This window comes from Loxodonta africana, chromosome 1 (assembly GCF_030014295.1).
Source record: "Loxodonta africana isolate mLoxAfr1 chromosome 1, mLoxAfr1.hap2, whole genome shotgun sequence".
In the NCBI taxonomy this organism is placed as follows: domain Eukaryota; kingdom Metazoa; phylum Chordata; class Mammalia; order Proboscidea; family Elephantidae; genus Loxodonta; species Loxodonta africana.
Genome location: NC_087342.1, coordinates 117,806,089 through 117,828,327, shown reverse-complemented (window position 1 = coordinate 117,828,327; position 22,239 = coordinate 117,806,089).

Here is a 22,239-nt window from a genome sequence, read left to right as displayed (position 1 = left end):
CAGAAACTAACATACTTTTTCTCTGACTTCCTGATTCTAAATTCCCAGGAGAGAGAATCCAATTTGCCAAACTTGAGTCAGTTGCCCTCCCAGTCCAATCTTCTATGGGCAGTGAGGAGTGCGAAGGGGAAGGAGAAAGGGCAGGGTCATATAGCAAAAAGTATGGCCACGACGAGGGCCGAACATCTGCAAGAAGTAGGATAGGATGGGGCATATTCTCAACTCAAATGAGTTAAGGAGACATCGTTAAAGAGGTCTACTGAACAAAAACAAATACAACCACGATTAATATTGTGGTGGATTTTCTTCCAACCTTTTGTCTATTCTTAGATTTAATAATGTGCCCTTCTGGGTTTTTTCAATATATGGTTCATTTTTGTTGCGATCATGATATATAAATTTCATACCTTAACAAATAAGAATTTTTTCATATTGATGTAAACCCTTGAAAAACAATTTAAATCAACAAATAAAATGACAATTAGTGTATCTGTCACATTTTACACAACCATTCCCACATTCTTGGAAACTTACATAGCTTCCAGTTTTCCATGATTTCAAACATGTCTGAGATGAGCATCTTTGTGTGCAGAAAGCTATTTGTGTATTTTAAATTATTTCATTAAAATCAAATTCCAGATGCTGAATTTTACCAAATTAAAGAAAATAAACATTATCCAATTCTTGAAAGATATTGATAAATTCTTTCCCAAAACATTGATGGTTGTGACTTTCACATATGCTCACCAGCATAAAGCATTGTCATATTTAAAAATGGGTCAAATTGGGAAATAAAGATAGAAATAACATTTACTAGTGTTCTTAAGGTCACATTGGTGCAAATATGATTTCTTCCTATAAAAATGGTGTCGTGGTGGAGGCACCTGACCTCCTCTAACTTCACAAAGGGGAGAGAGAATCACCATCAGTATCAACAGCCCAAGGGAGATTGCTCTGAGGTGGAAGTCAGACATACCTCCACTCTCCAACCTTTTTACCAATTCTGACACCAGCTATCCCTCCCAGAGCACTCTCTACTTTTCTTCTGGGTTTGATAATTCATTCTAAGGGCCACACAGACAATACTCACATTAGGGAAGTGACAGGTTACAATTCAGGATACAGTTCTTCAATTAGGACACCCTCTTCTCAGCTGTACCCGCAGGCAAGCCTGTCTCTGGCCTTCAGCCCCTCAGCCTGGCCTTTGCTCCGTTCAAGCAGTAAGTGCCCAGAGACACCTGATTCCACCTGCAAGACTTGCCTGAAGGTGCTCCGCTCTCCCGCTCTGTGGGGCAGTAAGCCTAGCTCTGCCAACAAGTGCCCAGAAGCACCCCACTTTGCCAGGAAGCCTCCTGTCCGAAGGCACTCAGCTCTCTCACTCCGTGGTTGGCACACCCACTGTAACCACCTTACTCCATGGACCAGGAAACTCACTGCACTGTCTTGTGCCAGTCTCCTGGCTCTGCTGCCACAGTTTCTCTATTGCCTCTTCTCTTCATCTTGTGCCATCTGTGGTGCTAAAGCTCTCTCTGTCTCCTGGGTCTAGAAAATTCTCAGCACAGGGATTCCAGGTCCAAAGGATGTGCTCCACTCCTAGCTCTTCTTTCTTGGTGGTAGTCGGGTCTCCCCTTTCCACCTCTGGGAAGACTCATTTTTATCCAAACGGGGTGACAAAACTGACCAATCCCCTCATTAGATTTCCATACACCTTATTTGAATGGTTCCATCCCCAAGAGGCACCATGCCCCTTATTTTATTATTAGCAAGCTGTCCAACCCCCTTGGTGGACCATAAGAACCTTATTTGCACAGTCCCACCCAATCATTTGATGGGAGTTACAACACCATGGTGAGAAAGACTATATAAAAGTGATCCATCACACTGCACTTCCATACAACTGTTGAGGCTCAGTTGCCACGTATTGGCCAATAAGCATCAAGTCTCCTCAGGTAGCCAGGACCAACATAGCATTTTTCTTTTGTGTCAGCATTCATTCATCCAACGAACGTTGATTGAGCACCAATTACCTGCCAAACACTGTACTAAACTTGCAGATTTAAAAAAAAGGGATGATACATAGTCCCCTGTCTTTAAGGGATTTTCAGTGGTGAGAGGAGATAGACATGCAAAGGATGACAGCCCTCGTGGGAACAGACACAATGGAGAAACACCACTGTGCTCCACTCAGGTCTGCCCTACATAGCACTGGAACTCCCTCCGTGATACACATAGTCCTCCAGCCAGCTCCGGTCCAAACATGCATTCCAGGAAAGCCCCAGGAATGAGGGTAAGTGGGACTCTGAAGGCAACCCAGCCCCAGTGCCCACGCCTACTTAGCACATGGGTTTTCACGCTTTAATGAAAGGAGAATGCTTAAACAAATATAATAGGAGTGGATGAGACGTTTCTTTGAAACATATCAAAATCATAAGCCCAAATATAACATCAGGAGCAGATAAAATCTATACTCAAAGGTAGAGTTTCATTATCTCTCTGTCACTACAATTTATTATTGCAGATGTTGTTCTGAATTTGAGTAGCTCATTGAGGCATAGTTTAGAATTAGTAAATTGACACCATAGTATACAGTTAATGCACTTCCCAGGTTAGACAGGGCTTTAATGGCATCACATAAAACCAGGTCTTTGGGGTTTTTGTTTGTTTCCATCTACGTTATTCTACTTGCAGAGTTTTTTGTTTCTGTTTTATGATGAATACTTGCTAGTGTTTTAATGAGGAAAAAAAAAAGTATAAAGACCCTTTTTAAAGGCCCCTAAGGTGGTTTTTAGTAAGGTGGGTAAGGATCCAGGTCCGGGTTCAGTTGCCGTTGAGATGACTCCAACTCCTGGAGTCTTTTTCTTTTTTTTAATAATATTTTATTGAGTTTTTGGTGGAAGTTTACATAGCAAGTTAGGTTTCCATTTGACAATTTCTGTACAAATTGTTTAGTGCCATTAGTTACATTTATCACAATATGTCAACATTCTCTTCAATTATGTTCTGTTTGTTCCATTTCCAGTACTCTAGTTTCACTGCCCCCGATCATGTCATCTTTGCTTTTGAGTAATTGTTGATCTTTTGGTCTCATACTGATGGTATTTAAGTAGAGCACTGATCTATTATGAGTAATATCCTTTATTTTGTGTTTTACTCTGCTGTTTCACTAAAAGGTGGTCTCGGGGAATAGGTTCAGTTCTAGGTTTAGAGAGTGTCTCAGGATGATAGACTCAGGAAGTAGTCCATTCTCTACAGGTCCAAAACCAGGTCTTTTTGATCATCTGAGTACCAGCTGTGTGCTGATCAGGAACAAGAGACGGATTTCTGTTCATTATAATTACCCAGAGGGAAATAATTAGTTGCTTTTGTAGTGAGAGCAAAAAAAAAAAAAAGGCTGCTATTTTTATTTTAATTTCAATCACTGAGGTTGATAAAACTCAAAATTGGTCACAGTATTTATGAAAATCATAAAATCACTAACACAGCATTAGCAGATTGCATGTTAATCTTTATGTCAATAAATTCATTAGTACACTATTCATTGCATGATTGATATATTGCTTGTAGGGGGCATAAAATAACTGCCAAACCACAAGGTAAATGTGGCTAAAATACCCTTGGAAGGAGAATGCAATCCAGCTTTCTCAACATTTCAAAACATTATCAAAGTCTCATTTATCCCATTATCCTGTCTTTCAAATATGACAAATTGACTTTCATTCTCCTCCATGTCTTGCAGATGAATTTCAGAACCATTAGAACAAAGGAGCATGAAGTATTTCTTTGTCTGATTTAAGAACTGGGATCAATTCTCACTTCCTCTTTTCCAGAGCCTCAGGCAGGAGGCCTGACATATCCAAGGGGCCCAGCAATCAGGCTGTCCGCAGGCTGCACCATGGTTTGGCTGGAGCAGATTATGGTGCCTGTGAATGTGGACAAGTTGCTGTAGAGTTTATACACTAGTCCCTGGGTGGCACAAATGATTAAGTGACCAACTATTAACCAAAAAGCTGGTGGTTCAAACACACCTAGAAGTGCCTTGGAAGAAAGGCCTGGTGATCTGCTTCAGAAGGGTCACAACCTTGACAACCCTGTGGAACACAGTTGTACTCTGCAGCACATGGGATCACCATGAATTGGAGCGGACTCCACAGCAAAGGGTTTTCTTTTGGTTTGGAATATTGAAGAAAACACGAGTGGCTCAGAAATCCTAGAACATACCAGGCAGGTCAAAGAATTGTTTTAGAATTTTTTTGAGCTTTCTAAAAATACGTACTTAAAGATTCCAAAGTACAGGCAGACACAGATGTCAAAAAAGAAAAACATCTGAGGAAATCTGACCCCCGGGCAGATAAGCAGTCACACCTTTGCCCCAGGATCTAAAACTCAGACCTAGATCTGCAAATCCTGATTAATACAAACCCATCTCTTTTCACATTTCCATGCCATTGATTAAGGCATTTCTGTGTGTCCCTAAAAATTTCCCAACAGTTCAGCTTTGCCATGTAGGTGTATATAAGAGCTCAGAGAAGAAAATTATTTGTGTCCCGCTTCACAATTTATATCTTTCTGGGGATAAGAATAGCACATCTCCCAGAGTACTATTTGAAGGATAAAATGTAAAACATAAATATCACTACATATTAGTATTATCTTTGTGGGAACTAATTGTTCTAGGTTGTCAGCAGAGGAACGTGCTGCCTGAACAACACACTGTAATGGCCAGGTTTTCACGAAGAGAACTTATTGATACAATTGGATGAAACAAGTTAGCATGATATATTTAATGGCTTGTATCATTGCCATTGTGCTACATGCTAATTAGACATAAATAATAGCCCGTGGATATAAACTTCTATAATTAGTATTACTTTTACAATCAAATACATTCTCCTTTCTCATTTTGTCCATTCTTCATACCCATAATCAGCATCAATGTCAGCAATTTTTTTTAATGTGGCTTCTCTTTGATCACTCATAGCAACAATCACCTACATTAAGACAAAGCATTCCCTCACCCCCGAACCAAGATGTCCCTGTACCAAAGGGCAATGCGTCAGTCCATGATTCACATCCTAGCCTTTTCCACTGAGTGTTGTGGTGCTAGTGGGGGCATTGGTAGATCAGTGGTAGAATTCTCACCTTCTGTGTGGGAGGCCTGGTTTCAACTCTCCAATGCACCTCCTGTGCCAATATTATCCCTCTTTTAGAAGTAAAGAAGCTACACTTGTCAAATGTCAAATAATTTGCCAGCACTCTAAAAAACACAAGGATGCGGCCAGGACTGGGGAGAATCCAGGGAGACAGAACTCTGACTTCTGAAAAGTGGGAGTTTTGAAAGAGAAAAGGTGAAGATCAAGGACTAATGGGGAAAGGAGTGGGTTAGGTCAGTACACAATCATTCTCACTATAAAAATTTTGCTCTCATTGTTTTGTAGAGAAAGACAATGGATGAGTTCAAGAGCCCATCAGTCTACCTTCAGTCAGAGAAATAGAGCTGCTACGAGTGCTATGGCAATAAAAAAAAAAAAAAAAAAAAAGAGCTATTATAGGAATTAGACCTCACGCAAGTTTGAGAGGGCCAGGGGAAAGAAAGGTCTGGAAGAGGCAGTTGGAGAATCAGAGGAGTCATCAGTCCTCAGAAAGGCTGATCCAGGGGGCTAAGAGGAAGACTTCAGGGAGACCTGAGACACCAAGCATGGTCAGCTTCTGAAGTGGAGTTATGAAAGGGAACTCGAGGTGATCTTAGGAGTTGCCCCTGGCATTACTGCCTCTGTGGGTCTGGAATCAAGCATCTAGTGGTAGGCCCATCCCCACAGCTAGTCAGCAAGGCCAATGGTCAGAAAGATGAGCTGGCCACAGAGTGATGTACAGTGAGGACAAGCTGGGACCCGCCAGGTAACTCTGCATCTATTCATCTTTATATCTGATATTACTTGCACTACTGTACTTGCACCTTCCAAATCCATCCAAGTTCCTCTCTTGACCATCTCTAACTGAAACTCAACAAGGAAGGGGATACTGGGAAATATACTTCCTAGCTTAATCAAGCTGTCAATAGCACAATTCAACACAAAAAGCAAATTTGAGAAAATCAGTTAGAAGTTTATATTATAGAAATCCATGCAAGATATGACTAGTGGGAGGTGGGGAAAGGAAGACACAGTGCTTAGGGAACACTGAGCTTTGGTTAAGGGGGATAGAAAATTTGGGAACATTTAATGGTGATGGCTGAACAACATAAAGAACATAAATAATGTCACTGAATTGTACATGTGAAGATTGTAAAAATGGAAAATGTTTTGTCACCTATATATTTACCACAATTTAAAGAAAAAAAAAAAGATACGACTAGTGAAGAGGGCAGAAAAAGGGATTGGGAAGACAGAAAAGAAAGTAAGGGGACTTTACAATTCATTAAGCAAACACAATGAATCCACTTTTAGGGTTTAAACTAGCTAATATTGAAAATATAATACTTTACAAATATAGTTTATAAAAATAATTTATGAATGTATAATAATAGTCAGATTCTAGATCATCAGAGGATTTTAAGCCTATATCTTAGGGGAAGACTTTACCTCTGACAGCATGGCTTGTCATTTCTAATGCAAACTTATTAAACTGAAAGTATCATTTTGAGGTTTTGTTTTTGTTTTTTTTTATTTCAAATATAAACATATTTTTCATAGGAAATCTACAAAACTTCTTGGAAGGAGAAAAGTTCTTGGAGGTGATACACAGCTTTACTCACTGCTAACCGGTTTCCTTGTCAGTGTGAAAATCATGCCCGACTTTTAGTTGTGAAGATTCTTCTTGTACTTGGAGGACTTGAAGACCTGGTCTTCCCAGATCTAGACCATGCCTGGGATTTTTACTTTCCAGAATATTTGAGGTACTAGAGCAATTGTGCCCCTGTTCCCTCCAAAAACTGGAAACCAAATCTCATCAAAATTCCGATTGATCCCCGAACCCATCCAAGACAACAACTTATTGAGGTACCTTATTTGACACCCAAGGTCACAAAGCAATTGCAGCTAGTCGATTCTGACTCATGGTGACCCCATGTGTGTCAAAGTAGAACTCTGCTCCATAGAATTTTCAATGGCTGATTTTTTGGAAGTACCATATTTTTACACAAACAATACTTGCCTTCTATATTTGTTTGCCAACTGTGCACTCGTCCCATGAAGTATTTTCGTTAAGTGCAATGTGCTAATTTTTTTTTTTTTCAACAGCAACTTGTAAAAAAAATTGCCATGGTAAAAATGTGGCACTTATGAAAATACCTCAAGAGGGTAGGGTGCGGCTGGCAAACAGACATAGAAGGTACGTGTTATTTGTGCGAAAATACGGTAGATCTGCAGCCTTTTTTCTGAGGCTCCTCTAAGTAAAACAACAGTGTAGGAATCAGGTGAAAGTAGAAGTACTTGCCTAAATTTGCATTCTACATACCTACCATCCAGCCATAGAGAATGACTTGCTGTTCGTCAATAAACCCATGCATTGTATCATTTCCAGGCCTCTGCACATGGTAGTCCTGGTGCCTGGATGTCCTCCCTAGCCTTCCCTGGCTTTTCTTGATTATCTTGTCTTCACCCACCAGATCTCAGTTCAAGTCTTACTAGCTCCAGCTACCAGACAACAATTCTATACCTTAGTCGTGCACTTTTGTAGTGCTAAGCAATATGGCTTACCAGTCACATGGTAGTGCATTCATCCATTTTCTTGCATTTATCCTGGTGATTCTAGAAGCTGTTTGAAGGCAAAGACTGTTCTATTAGCGTTTGTAGTTTCAACTTTTGAAATATTGTCTGGCACATAGTTGGTGCACGTCATGGATTGAATTGTGTCCCCAAAAAATATCTGTCAACTTGGCTGGGCCATGATTCACAGTATTGTATGATTGTCTACCATTTTGCCATCTGATGTGATTTTCCTGTGTGTTATAAATCCTATCTCTATGATGTTGATGAGATGGGATTAGCAGCAGTTATGTAGACTCAGTCTAAAAAGTTAATCTACAATTTAAGCCAATCTCTTTTGAGATATAAAAGAGAGAAGTGAGCAGAGGGACAGGAGGACCTCAGACCATCAAGGAAGTAGTGCCAGGACAAGAGCACATTCTTTGGATCTGGGGTCCCTGCACTCAGAAGCTCCTAGCCCAGGGGAAGAATAATGACAAGAATCTTTCTCCAGAGCCAACAGAGAAAGAAAGCTGAAGCCATCCATTTGTGGTATTTCTGTTACAGCAGTACTAGATACCTAAGACAGTGCACAGTATTTCTTAAATTAATATATGCTAAATAATAATGCAATAAAGTACACAGTTTTTCCTCAGTATTCACAGGGATTTATTCCAGGACCCCATGGATACCAAAATCCATGGATGCTCGAGTACTTTATATAAACTGGCATAGTATTTGCATATAACCTATGCCTATCCCCCATATGCTTAAAATCATCTCTAGATTACTTATAATACCTAATACAATGTAAATGTTATGTAAATAGTTGTTAAACTGTATTGTTTAGGGAATAATGACAAGATGCGAGACAATGATCAAACAAGGAGTGCTAGAGAGAGACTAAGGATCTGTGAAATGGTGGGAGGCTACAGCAGGGTACACCTACACTTCATTTCATTCACATGGATTCAGTATAGTGCTCTGCATGTGACAAATTCAAATTTTGCTTTTTGGAACTTTTTTTTTTTCCTGAATATTTTCCACCTACAGTTGGTTGAATTGACAGATTCAGAACCCATAGGTATGGAAGGCCAACTGTATTATATAAAGGTTCAAATGGTCAATTTGAAAGGTAAAATACTCTTCTAAATAGGAATAGTACATTTTTATTTTCAGATTATAGATCCTCCTGAGAATAGTTTTATATCTATTCCTTAAATCATAAGCTAGAAGTAAGTCTTTTCCTTTCTGCCTTAAAGGTAGTTATGATGGCTGGATTGATGGCAGCCATATTGATCCCATAAGGAAAAGGCTAAGAAGTAGAGGTGTTACACCTGACATCACTGAGTCATTGAACCAACTCTGCCAAACAATAATGTCTTGCATTTCTATTTGAGAAAAATAAACTGTTTTTAACAATTCTAACTAAAATATTTTAAAGTGGGAACAGCATTTGCCTAAGAAAGAGCATTATCCTAGGAAGGTAGAGCTGTTTTTGTGAAGACAGATAAAAGATATGCTACTGTGTGTGACTTAGTAAAGCACCTCAGGGGGGAAAACGCAAATAATGTATTCAATTATTGTCACTTGCTTTCTCCTCCAGCCACAAACAAAGCTATTCATTAAATTGAACAGTATTTTATTCCAGAAGAAAATGAGCAGTCTTTAGGAAACAGGGGCATTTATACATAAAGCGAAGTATTGATTGCACAGGATACAAAAGAACAAGGTAAAAATCTATACAACTACCATTTTTCAGAGTGGAATATAATGAATGAAAACTCCAGGTTTACCTTAGGGTTGTTGACTATGGAGTTTTTATAAAATACAGTTAAAAGCAAATATTTGGAAATTTTTAATATGTCAACAGCTTTATTTTATTATGGCTATTTTATTCCAAAGAGTCCTGATCTTCTTGAGCAATATGTAGAACTAAAGATGTCTGAGAGCCACAGATATAAACCTAAAGTCCACACAATTAAGGCCAAAATATAAAGAATGAAAAGATAACTGTTATGGATGGAATCATACTCCCTAATTTAATTTTAACTCAAGTTCCAATTAATATGTGTAAATGAAACGAAAAGACAACCTAACCAGAGTTGAATTTTCTTTGTTCTGTTTAAAACAACTTCTGTACAAGCTATTAAACCACAACTAAGGCATGGTGATTCAAGTACAATAGAAGAAAAATATAAATGGCAAAAAAAATTAAAAAGTTCCTCTAGGTGAGCAAAAGGCATTATTCAAACAATCTGAATGGGGGGATCATCACCACTGGCTCCATCTTCCATCTCGAAGTCATCTGGGTCTACAGATGCCAGATTAGGATTCTCATCTGAAGTGGAAGGACGAGTCAGGATAATCCGAGGTACCTTTGAGATAATCAGGGGTTGATGACCAATGAGATGCAGAGATTTCAAAAGTAAAGGAGGCTAAGAAGAAAAGATGAGCCAAATGCCAGGAATAACCATAGAATATGAGTAATCAAATAAATCTAGTTACTGACAAAAAAAAAAAAAATGTGACTAAAGCATGAATAAGACAATGGGGCAAATGTTTCATGGAGTAGAGTGGGGAAAAAGCAGACAATTAGAGCAGTAAGCCAATAAAAACAACACTAAACACTTGGAAAATGTCAGTCCAACTGTTAAGATTCTATCAGCAATTTACAACAATGTACATTATTTTGTGAATCATATAAGCACTGGGATCAAAAGGGTTCACCTATACATTAAAAGGCCACATTACAATTTGCATAGACTTTGCTACGCTGAATAGGGAGCTCAAAGTACGCAGTGCCAAAACATATTTTTCCCTTTCAAAGTATACTCTTTAACAGTCACTAAATTGAAATTACTTCCACAATAGTGTATTCAAAATCCCAAATGCTAATTGATGAATGTGTTATTTGCAAGCATCATTGAGTAGGCAGATTTCGCGAAAGTGAAATCCTCATTAATTTTGTGTTATGAAATACAGATGAGAACCAGAAAAAGCCAGAGGGCAGATATTCAAACCTTTGCCAACATGCCTCTCCAAATTTCACTCTTCTATGGCTGTTATATACTGTTATGGCTCACACTAAAGAAGAAAAATCCCCGTCCACAATGCCAAGTTAGCATAAAACATTAAAGCTGCGATGTAAAATGTGTACGGGTAAGCTCTATGTGCCTGGGATTTCATTCATAAAGAACGTGCATAACAGGGATTAAAGCCACAACTGACTAGATTCTCTCAGACAAAGGAATGGAGAGAGAAAAACAAATCCAAATGAGAAGATTCATTGACTCAGGCCCAGAAAATCCTACCTATAAGGAAACAAGTGCCTCTTATACTTTCTAGTACATAATATGGCCAAACATTCATAGTCAGTGTTGGGTAGAGAGCTGTTTCAATTGTTATTTCCATGCTCAACCACTTAGGTCTCTGGTTTTGAAAGAATGTTTCAGGATAACTAATTTTCCAGAAGGTAGGAAGTACTGCAAGAAGCATAAAGCATGGTATTAAACTGTAATACCAAAAAAACCCAACTCCATTGCCATCGAGTTGATCCTGACTCATAGTGACCCTATACGACGGAGTAGAACTGCCCATAGGGTTTCCAAGGAGCAGATGGTGGGTTTGAACTGCGGACCTTTTGGTTAGCAGTCGTAGCTCTTAACCACTGTGCTACCAAAGCTCCCAAACTATAATACACTTGCTTACATTACTTAATCTCATTTCTAAGGAAGCCTTCCTATCACTGTGGGCCAAATGAAGCTTTACGAGGGAAATAAGTCATTCACTCAAAGAATGCTGATCTTCCTGGGCAATATGTAAAACTGAGACCCACAGATATAAACTTAATGTCCAGACAATTGAGGCCAAAATGCAAAGGATGAAAAGATAGATTACTGTTATGGATTGATACTGTGTTTCCCAAAAAGATATGCTGAAGTGCTAATCTCTGTATATGTGAATGTGACCTTGTTTGAAAATAGGGTCTTTGAAGATATCAGTGGACAGAAGATCACACTTGAGTAGGGTGGGACCTAATTCCCTCTGAGTGGTATCTTATAAAGGAGGAGGACAGAGACAAGTACAGGCAAAGGAAGGACAGCCATGTGAAAATGGAGGCAGATGCAAGTCAAGGAATGCTGAGGATTGCCAGGAGCCACCTGAAGTTAAGAGACAGGCACCAAACAGTTCCTCTCTCACAGTCCTCAGGATGAATCTGGGCAGCTAGCCTCCAGAGCTTCAAGACAAAAATTTCTGTCCTTTAAGCCACTCACTTTGTGATATTTTGTTACAGCAGCCCTAAGAAACTAAACCAAGCCAAACCCCATTGCCATTGAGTAGATTCCAACTCACAGCAACCCTATAGGACAGAGTAGAACTGCCCCATGGAGTTTCCAAGGAGTGGCTGGTCAACCTTTTGGCTAACAGCCAAGCTCTTTAAACTAAGACAGATGCTAAATCTAAGGAGAAATTTGAATGAGGAGCAGAATATTTGCATAGTCTTAAATTGTCTCCCTACAGACTGCTTGTTAGTTACAAGGGAGAAAATATTAACTATTACAGTGAAGAAATGGGACAACCATTTTGCTGTGTGATTAAAAGGGACATCACCAGTGAGGGCAAACGGACATTGTGTGCCTGCAAATATGACTGCTTGAGATACGTATCTAGTATTCTAGTCAGGAGTGTACAACCTGAACCTAATTACAAGGAAACAAGCTAAAAATGAGGACGTCTACTTTTCAAAAGAGAGGCAACTCTATTTTCAAAAATGTCAGGTGTCATAAAAGACAAAGAAAGGCTGAGGGAATGTTCCAGGGCTTAAAGAGACATGACAACCAAATGTAATACCTGCCTCTAGAATGGACTCTGTATTGGAAGAGAAAGAAACTATAAAGAATATTATTGGGGCAATAATTGGGGCAATAGGAAGAATAAAAACACAAATTAGATGAAAGTATCAATGTTATATTTCCTGAGTTGATAACTTTATAGTGATCATGTGAGAGAATATATCCATAAGATATGACGATAAAGGGCCATGATGTGGAGAACTTACTCTCAAATGCTTTAGTAAAAACAAAATATTATGTTTGTATACTGTATTTTAATGCAGATAATGCACACATAAGTTTTTCGCCAATCGTGCAGCTCCCAGCACGTTATTTTCATAAGTATTGTATGTGTAGGTATGTTATTTATGTATAATATAGACAGAAGCCCTGGCGGTGCAACAGTTAAGTGCTCAGCTGCTAACCAAAAGGCTGGTGGTTTGAACCCAGCCAGTGGCGCTGAGGGAAAAAGCCCTGGTGATCTGCTTCCGTAAAGATCATAGCCTAGAAAACCACAGGAGGCAGTTACACTTCATCACGTAGGGTCGCTGTGAGTCAAAATCAACTTGACAGTACACAAAAATAACGTTTTATATATATATATATTTATATATAGGTATATACATATATTCAAAAAAACACGGAGAGTGAGGGTGCACAAATGATGAAATACTGGCATAAAATGTTAACAGACAAATCTTGGTAAAAGGCTTATGGGTATTTTTTTGTACTATTCTTTTTCAAGTAACATTTGTATAAGTTTTAGACGATTTCCAAATAAAAAGTTTAAAAAATTGTGGAGATTCAAGAGATGTGTTATACCTTAATAGTGAATTTTATAATCTGTAAAGTAAAAAAATAATAAATAAACTTTTTTTTTTTTTTTAAGTATAGAGAAGAAAACCGGTGTCTGATTAAATAAACATTTATGTATGAAAAACATTGATCTCTCGGCTCCAGGAAGATGGGATGAACGGGAGGAAAAGAGATTTACATATCCTCTTAGATTAGAAGATAAAGGTCAGACTACCAGAGGTGGCAAAATCAAAGTTAGTGAAACAAGTTATCCCGCTAACCTAAAGGAAAGGAAAAAAGTTTCCCGTGTTTCTGAAACATTCAGAATTTTTCATTCATTCAAACTCCAGAGGTTCTGGTTGCCGAAGGATTACATTCTTAAGTTCAGTTCTGTTCTTACACTAAGACAAATACCTGACAATTAAGCCCCAGGATAATGTTGCACCTTTGGTCCCTGGGGTGATATTCCCTTCTTAATGTCAATATTTTACTGCTGTAAAAAGAGTTGCAAATATCCAATGAACACATTCTAAATGAGATCACAAATACAGAGACGACAGAGGTCGCTTCACAGTTCCTTAATGCAGCTACTAGGCATTCAAGTGATAGAGCTAAGGAAAAAACTAAGAGGCTTAATTGAAATTTATGACAAAATAAGAACATCCTCAATGGAAATTTAAAACTTCTGAGCATTGACACTCAGAGCACAAATAAATGAAAGACAGTGAAAAGAAAAGCTTCTCCAAACTGCGCTGATTAATCCCCAGATGACCCAGTAAGCATATTTTCCTGTTACTTGCTAATTGCTAAAAATTTTGTTCTTTTTCTCCTTGCTCTACTACTTTGTAGAGAAGACAAAGTTGAACAATAACATTCATTGTAAGTAAAACACCTGCAGTTGAAATGTGGATTAAGTCCAATCAAGACCTCTGAAAAGTGTCACCAGCAGAGAGTACTACAAGAAGTCTTTCCAGTAGTCAAAAAAAAAAGGGAACATTCACACAAACTGGCAAATAAAACTCATATATGATAGAATGAAAGAAAGAAAAGATTAGCAGGGAGGAATACAAATGGCAGAATAAAGGAGGAAACTATAAGTTTACATGTTGCATAGCTGAAACCCTTTAAAAGGTCAGAAAATGAAATGAAAAAGAAAAAAAAAAAACAATAATAAGTGCTCTAGACAAACCAGCTAGGTCTGAATGTTCTCTGATTTTTGTAGTATAGATCTAATAAAAGCACCCAGCCAATTCATAATGAGAGCCACTGATTTTAAAGCCAAGATATTTTCTTTAGGAAATGATGTGAGGACCTAACGTCCAGCAGAAGAAATGTTTACACTGCCAGTTTGAGTATACCTAAAGGAATACTGCTTAGTTTGGGCCTATAACTCACATTTAGGGGCCAAACACATTGACTGGAAATGTATCAGAATTGAAAATGAATAGCTCTGAGTGTATTATATCTGTAGCATTACAAGAAAAAAGAATTTTAGTGTTTTTGAATTATCTCTGAGAAAAACAACATTCTTTCATTTCGTAAGCAGTTTGTAACTTTTTTCCTCTTACCAGATGAAATTTAAGAGAACCATATTAGGAACAAGAAATAGCTTTAATAATTTCTTGAGTAAAACCTAACCACATATTTGTCATAGAACTATACTCATATATTATTATCAAGATTGCTTAATCCCAGAAATGAAGACCTACCCTTCTTGGTTTTTTTTGTTTTTGTTTTTGTTTTACCATTTTTAAAGGTGTCCACTCTCACTAAATTTGCAGGGACTCATATATTTGGTTTTTCATTATTCTGCAATCCTGGAAACTGATTCATTTCAATCTTTTTTCATATAACTTGCTTTCTTCTAGGAGATAGTTCTAATAAGGATGCTTCCTGAAACATAGATAAGAACAAGATGTTATCTTGGCCCTAGTCCACATGAAAACCCAGGCCCTGTGTGATCCGAGCTATCATATTGAAAGTAGTTCTAAATCTGACTTGGGCTGCTGAATTGTTGCTTTATATCGTTATACCTTTTAAATTATAAACTTTTCAGATTTCATGTAGCCCAATTCATTGCATATGTATATTACTTTTAAGGTTACATCTAGTATATGATCAACCTCCATACTTAGAAATAAATTTACCAATGCCATGAATCAGTTGCTCATTACCTCTGCAGCACCTTCAAGGTAAGGTCTCTTATTGCATCAAATTTTTTTCTTTTGTTAACCCAAGTCATTATTTCACTCTCCAACCAAGTCAAAACTACCTCTGCCCAACTTTCTGATTAAGGGTCAGGTATTCATTTCCAGTAATCTTCCTTCATCTGGAAACAAAATTGCTAGGGCAACAGAGCAGAGCCTGGTGCACTAGAAATGAGGCCCAGCAGCAATTCCTGAGAGAGGCAACATTGACCCCTCCACCAACAAGGGCAAGGTGATGCTTTGGTGTTTTGAGCCTAGCTAGGAAGACTAACAAAGCCAAAAAGCACAACTAGAAACATGTGAAATTATTTATGCCAATTAATTAATCAAGAACTGGATATGAAAACCTTTACAGAATGAATTTTGGAGCCTTGTGAATCAAGAATAGAATTCAGAAAACTTCTATAGAAGGAGAATCCCTCAGCATAATAAAGGGCATCTATACAAAACCAATAGCCAACAACATTCTTAATGGAGAGAGGCTGAAAACATTTCCCCTGAGAACAGGAACAAGACAAGGATGCCCTTCATCACCACTCCTATTTAACATCATGCTGGAAGTCCTAGCTAGAGCAATAAGGCAAGAAAAAGAAATAAAGCCTGTCCAAATTGTTAACAAAGAAGGAAAACTATCCCTATTTGTGGATGATATGATATTATAAATAGAAAACCCAAAAGACTTCACGAGAAAACTACTGAATCTAATAAAAAGATTCAGCACAGCAGCAGGATACAAGATAAACATAAACAATCAATTGGATTCCTATACATCAATAAAGAGAACGATGAGAAGGAAATCAGGAAAACAATATCATTTATAATAGCCCCTAAAAAAATAAAATACTTAGGAATAAATCTAACCAAGGATGTAAAAAACCCTATACAAAGAAAACTATAAAACAGTACGGTGCTGCAAGAAACCAAAACAGACATAAATGGAAAAACGAACCATGCTTATGGATAGGAGACTCAACATTGTGAAAATGTCAATTCTACCCAAAGCAATCTACAAATATAATGCAATCCCAATTCAAATACCAACAGAATTCTTTAGAGAAATGGAAAAACTAATCATTATATGGAAAGGGACGAGGCCCTGGATAAGTAAAGTACTATTGAAGAAGAAGAATACGGTAGGAGGACTCGTACTACCTGACCTCAGAAACTACTATATAGCTACAGTAGTCAAAACAGCCTGGTACAATGACAGACACATTAGCAATGGAACAGAATTGAGAACCCAGATGTAAATCCATCCACCTATGGTCACCTGATCTTCAACAAAGGCCCAAAATCCACCACAGGGGGAAAAGACAGTCTTTTTAAAAATGGTGCTGGCAAAACTGTTTGTCCAACTGCAAAAAAATGAGACAGGATTGATACTTCACACTATACACAAAAACTAATTCAAAATGGATCAAAGACCTAAATACAAAACCAAAAACTATAAAGATCATGGAAGAAAAAACAAGGTCAATGCTAGAGACCCTAATACATGGCATTAATAGGATACAAACCATGACTAGGAAAATACAAACACCAGAAGATAAGCTAGATAACTGGGATCTTCTAAAAATTAAACATTTATGCTCATCAAAAGACTTCACCAAAAGAGTAAAAAGAGAACATAGAGACAGGGGGGAAAAAAAATTGGCTATGACAAATCCAACAAAAGTCTAATATCTAAAATCTATAGGAAAATGCAAAACCTCTACAACAAAAAGACAAATAATCCAATTTAAAAAATGGGCAAAGGATATGAACAGACACTTCACCAAAAAGACATTCAGGCAGCTAACAGACACACGAGGAAATGCTCTTGATCACTAGCCATTAGAGAAATGCGAATCAAAACAACAATGAGATAGCTACCACCTCACCCCGACATTACTGGCACAAATCAAATAAAAAAAAAACAGAAAATAACAAATGTTGGCGAGGCTGCAGGGAGATTGGAACTCTTATGTACTACTGGTGAGAATGCAAAATGGTACAGCTATTTTGGAAAACGATATGGTGCTTCCTTAAAAAGCTAGAAATAGAAATACCATATGATCCAGTGATCCCACTCCTAGGAATATATCCTAGAGAAATAAGAGCCACCACACGAATAGATATAAGCACACCCATGTTCATTGCAGCATTGTTCACAATAGCAAAAAGATGGAAACAACCTAGGTGCCGATCAACAGATAAATGGATAAACATACTATGGTACATACACACAATGGAACACCACACAGCAATAAAGAACAATGATGAATCTGCAAAACATCTTACAACATGAATGAATCTGGAGGGCATTATGCTGAGTGAAATAAGTCAATCACAAAAGGGCAAACATTGTATGAGACCACTGCTATAAAAACTCATGAAAAGGGTAACACACAAAATGAAACAATCTTTGATGGTCATGAGGGAGGGAAGGTGTGGGGAAGGAAAAACACTAAATAAAAAATAGATAAGTGGTAACTATGGTGAAGGGTAAGACAGTACATAATACTGGGGAAGTCAGCACAACTTGACCAAGGTAAGGTCACAGGAGCTCCATAGATACAACCAAACTCTGTGAAGGACCAAACAACTGGGCTGAGGGCTGTGGGGACCATAGTCTCTGGGAACATCTAGCTCAATTGGCATGACATAGTTTATAAAGAAAATGTTCTACATTCTATTTTGGTGAGTAGCATCTGGAGTCTTAAAAGCCTGTGAGCAGCCGTCTAAGATAGTCTACAGGTGTCACCCCTTCAGAAGCAAGGGAGAATGAAGAAAACTAAAGATACAGGGACTAATGGACCACAACTACCACCAGACTCAGTCCAGTACAAATAGATGGTACCTGGCTATCGCCACCAACTGCTTTGACAGGGATCACAATAGAGGGTCCCAGACAAAGTGGGAGAAAAATGTAAAACAAAATTCTAACTCACAAAAGAAAAAAAAAAAGACCAGACTTACTGGTCTGACAGAGACTGAAGAAATCTCAAGAGTATGGCCCCCAGAGATCCTTTTAGCTCATTAATGAAGTCACTCCTGAGGTTCGCCCTTCGTCCAAACATTAGACAGGCCCATAAAACAAAACACGTCTAAAGGGGCACACCAGCCCAGGGGCAAAGACTAGAAGGCAGAGGGGACAGGAAAGCTAGTAATAGGGAACCCAAGGTCAGAAGGGAGAGTGTTGACATGTTGTGGGGTTGGTAACCAATGCCGTAAAACAATATGTGTACTAACTGTTTAATGAGAAACTAGTTTGTTCTGTAAACCTTCATCTAAAGTATAATTTTTAAAAAAATGGGGGGGGGAAGAAAATGTTCTATATCCTACTTTAGTGAGCAGCATCTAGGGTCTTAAAAGCTTTCGAGTGGCCATCTAAGATACTCCCCTGGTCTCACCCTGTCTGGAGCAAGGGAGAGTGAAGAAAACCAAAGACACAAGGGAAAGATTAGTCCAAATAGACCACAAGTACCACAACCTCCACTAGGCTGAGTCCAGCACAACTAGATGGTGCCCAGCTACCACCACCAACTGCTCCGACAGGGATCACAATAGAGGGTCCAGGACAGAGTGGGAAAAAAATGTAGAACAAAATTCTAACTCACAGAAAAAAAAAAAAAACAGACTTACTGGTCTGACAGGGACTAGAGAAACCCCGAGAGCATGGCCCCCAGACACCCTTTTAACTCAGTAATGAAGTCACTCCTGAGGTTCACCTTCCAGCCAAAGATTAGGCAGGCCCATAAAACAAAACATGACTAAATGTACACACCAGGCCAGGGGCAAATATGAGAAAGCAGGAGGGGACAGGAAAGCTGGCAATGGAAAATCCAAGGCCAAGAAGGGGAGAGTGCTGACATGTTGTGGGGTTGGCAAACAATGTCACAAAACAATGAGTATTAATTGTTTAATGAGAAACATTTGATCTGTAAACCTTCATCTGTAAACCATCATCTAAAGTACAATGGAAAATAAAAGAGCATTCAGGAACCTTTTCTTTCCATTGTAAAGAGTGGGTAAATGGTCTATGTTGAGGCATATATAATCTTGACTAATTTTGTAATACTACTAATACTAATACTAGGTAGGAGCCCTGGTGGCACAGTGGATAAGAGCTACGGCAGTTCAAATCCACCAACTACTCCTTGGAAACCCTATGGGGCAGTTCTACCCTGTCGTATAAGGTCACTATGAGTCAGAATCAACTCAACGGCAATGGGTTTTAATACTAGATAACAATTTTTCTTCCTTTCTGATGCTTTGTAAAGGAAATCTTTTTCCTCTCATACCAAATTTATTGAAAAGTTAGATATCTCAAAAAGCTTAGGTGCGTTTACTTTTTGGGGGTAGATCACTTATTTTTTTCACTACGTTCCAGTCAGAAGAAACAAGTTAATTGTTGCAGCTCAGTTTTCTGAAAGTAAATGCAGAGATAGATTTGAGATCTATACCTGTGAAGAGTAAGGGGGCAAAGCAGAATTGGGCAACAGAAGAAGACAAACTGTGATGCAGACTTAACAAGCGCCAGCATACCTGACTAACAACTCTGGAGTATAGTGTCCATCACAGGTGGCCTACAATGTTGGGTCTTTATCCCTCCTCCCCATCTTACTCAATCACCAGAAATGGGCTGCCTTGGCCCACTGCAACTAAGGCAGCCACAGACGGATCTAACAACTATCAGCTGTCTGATGACAACACTCCCAACAGCTGGCTAGCAAGCTCTGCATTGAAGAGGGTTCTGGGCAATTCATCTCCCTGTCTATCACATTGGTATTAATTGACTACACTGGGAACTACCTCGTTGCCTCTATCACAGATACTTTCATCCTCTGCTTTATAGAAACATGCCATCCCTAGCCACAAAACACTTAACTTTCATAAATCACTTTTAAGAACACAAGGAAGGAGAAAAAAAAGAAAATTAAAAACAAGAAAAGTAACTCTTAGGGAGGCCTGCCTTGAGCTGTCCCATGTGTGTTAAGATCAATTTCATCTGTCAAGTTTGGCAAGCCTTCTCCTTTGGAAAAACTACCATTAGCATCTGTACCTTGGCCTAAAGCTATGCAGCTTGCTCCAGTTTTGTGATTCCCAAGTCCTGGTCATGTAGTGGTTCGTTTGAATCCACCAGGTGCTCCTTGGAAACCCTGTCCTATGGTGTTGCTATGAGTTGGACTCGACAGCAACCAGTTTTTTTGTTTTGTTTTGTTTTTGGCTTTTTATAGCAAATGGCAGGATTGGCTAGCAGAGTGTCCTTCATCTTCAAACACCTTCAGGAGCTAGAAGAGCGTGCACCAGAGTGATTTCTGGTTTGCTAGTCCATTCCGAACACAGCCCAACATGGATAAGTGCTTTCCAGTTGATTATGTAAACAACCTCAACAGGCTCCTGTCAAGCACTGCTGCTGTGGCTGCCCAGAGAGAAGCAACCCTTCAAGCTGACATGCATAAACAATCCTTCCTCAATCAAGCTGTCCCTAGGATTTCTTTTCCTCGTCTAGCATAATCATCTTTATCATCCAGCTACAGGCAGGCACTTTGCTACGTTGCTATGGGGATTACACTGATGATAATCACTGGTGAACATGTGGAGGTTTTGACAGCCAGCTCGAGCCTGATGTTGCCTTTGCCAACTCAGTCTGAACCTGGTGACACCGAGGGGAGGAAAGCAAGGACCCTAGGGCATTGCCGAGGTCAACAGAGCTGCCAGTAGCTCTAGACTCAAATAATAGCCTAACGTTTCAGCTGGGTGAAGACCCAGTTACTTTGGCTCTTGATTTTAGTCCTGACTCTGACTCTTTTCCCCCACAGGGAAAAGAGAACCTAAGGGTGTGTGTCTTTGAACTAATAATCTTCTTTTCAGGACCTCTGTTTCCTCATCTGAAAATGGGGTGGGGTGTGTATGTGGTTGGTGCAGATGATGACTAATTCCAAACCTCCAGGTCTTAAGACACTGCTGCCCGTATCCAAAGGAGCTCTCTATTGAAGGCATATTCTCTGTCATGAAGCATTCACCCTGCAAATTTAAATCACCTGTTAAACAACACTCAGCTACCTAGGCAATAATGAGATTATATCCCTATCCGATAGTGTTGTGTGTGTGTGTGTGTGTGTGTGTGTGTGTTAAACAAGAGAACAATCAGTGCACAGCTTTGGGTGTGGATTGGTATGGGGTTGAGATGGTCTACTTTCTCTTTTAAGCCAACCCAGAGTCTGCTTAAAACAAACGGGAGTCTAACTTTGGTTTTTCAAAAGTTCATTCAAAAAATTAAAATCTCCTGTAAAGGGAAACCGCGATGAAACCATTCTCAACTCTTCTACTGGGGTGATACTGCCACCTGCTGGCTTCCCTCTCCTCTGCAACCATACTTCTGAAAGCATGTTTTTGGTTGATTTTATTACTGCCTGTGCGAAAGTACATTATCCAGAATTGAAGAATTCTTTGGAAAGGTATGCATCTAGGCACTTATATAGGAGGTGTACTGTGAGCAAGCCGCAAGAATATTTTTGTTATACATTTGGGAATTAGGATTAAGAATGGGTGAACAACGAAAAATTTCACTTTATACTGAAGAGAAATCCAAAAAAGTCCTAGAGGAAACTGTTTTAAATTTTCTTCATTATTTATAAATCTCTTCAATCTGTTAGCAGTAAGTATGTTCATAAAAAGTCAAAGTGATAGATAATTTAAGAGAAAATGAAAGAGAAAAATATAGGGAAAGAAACA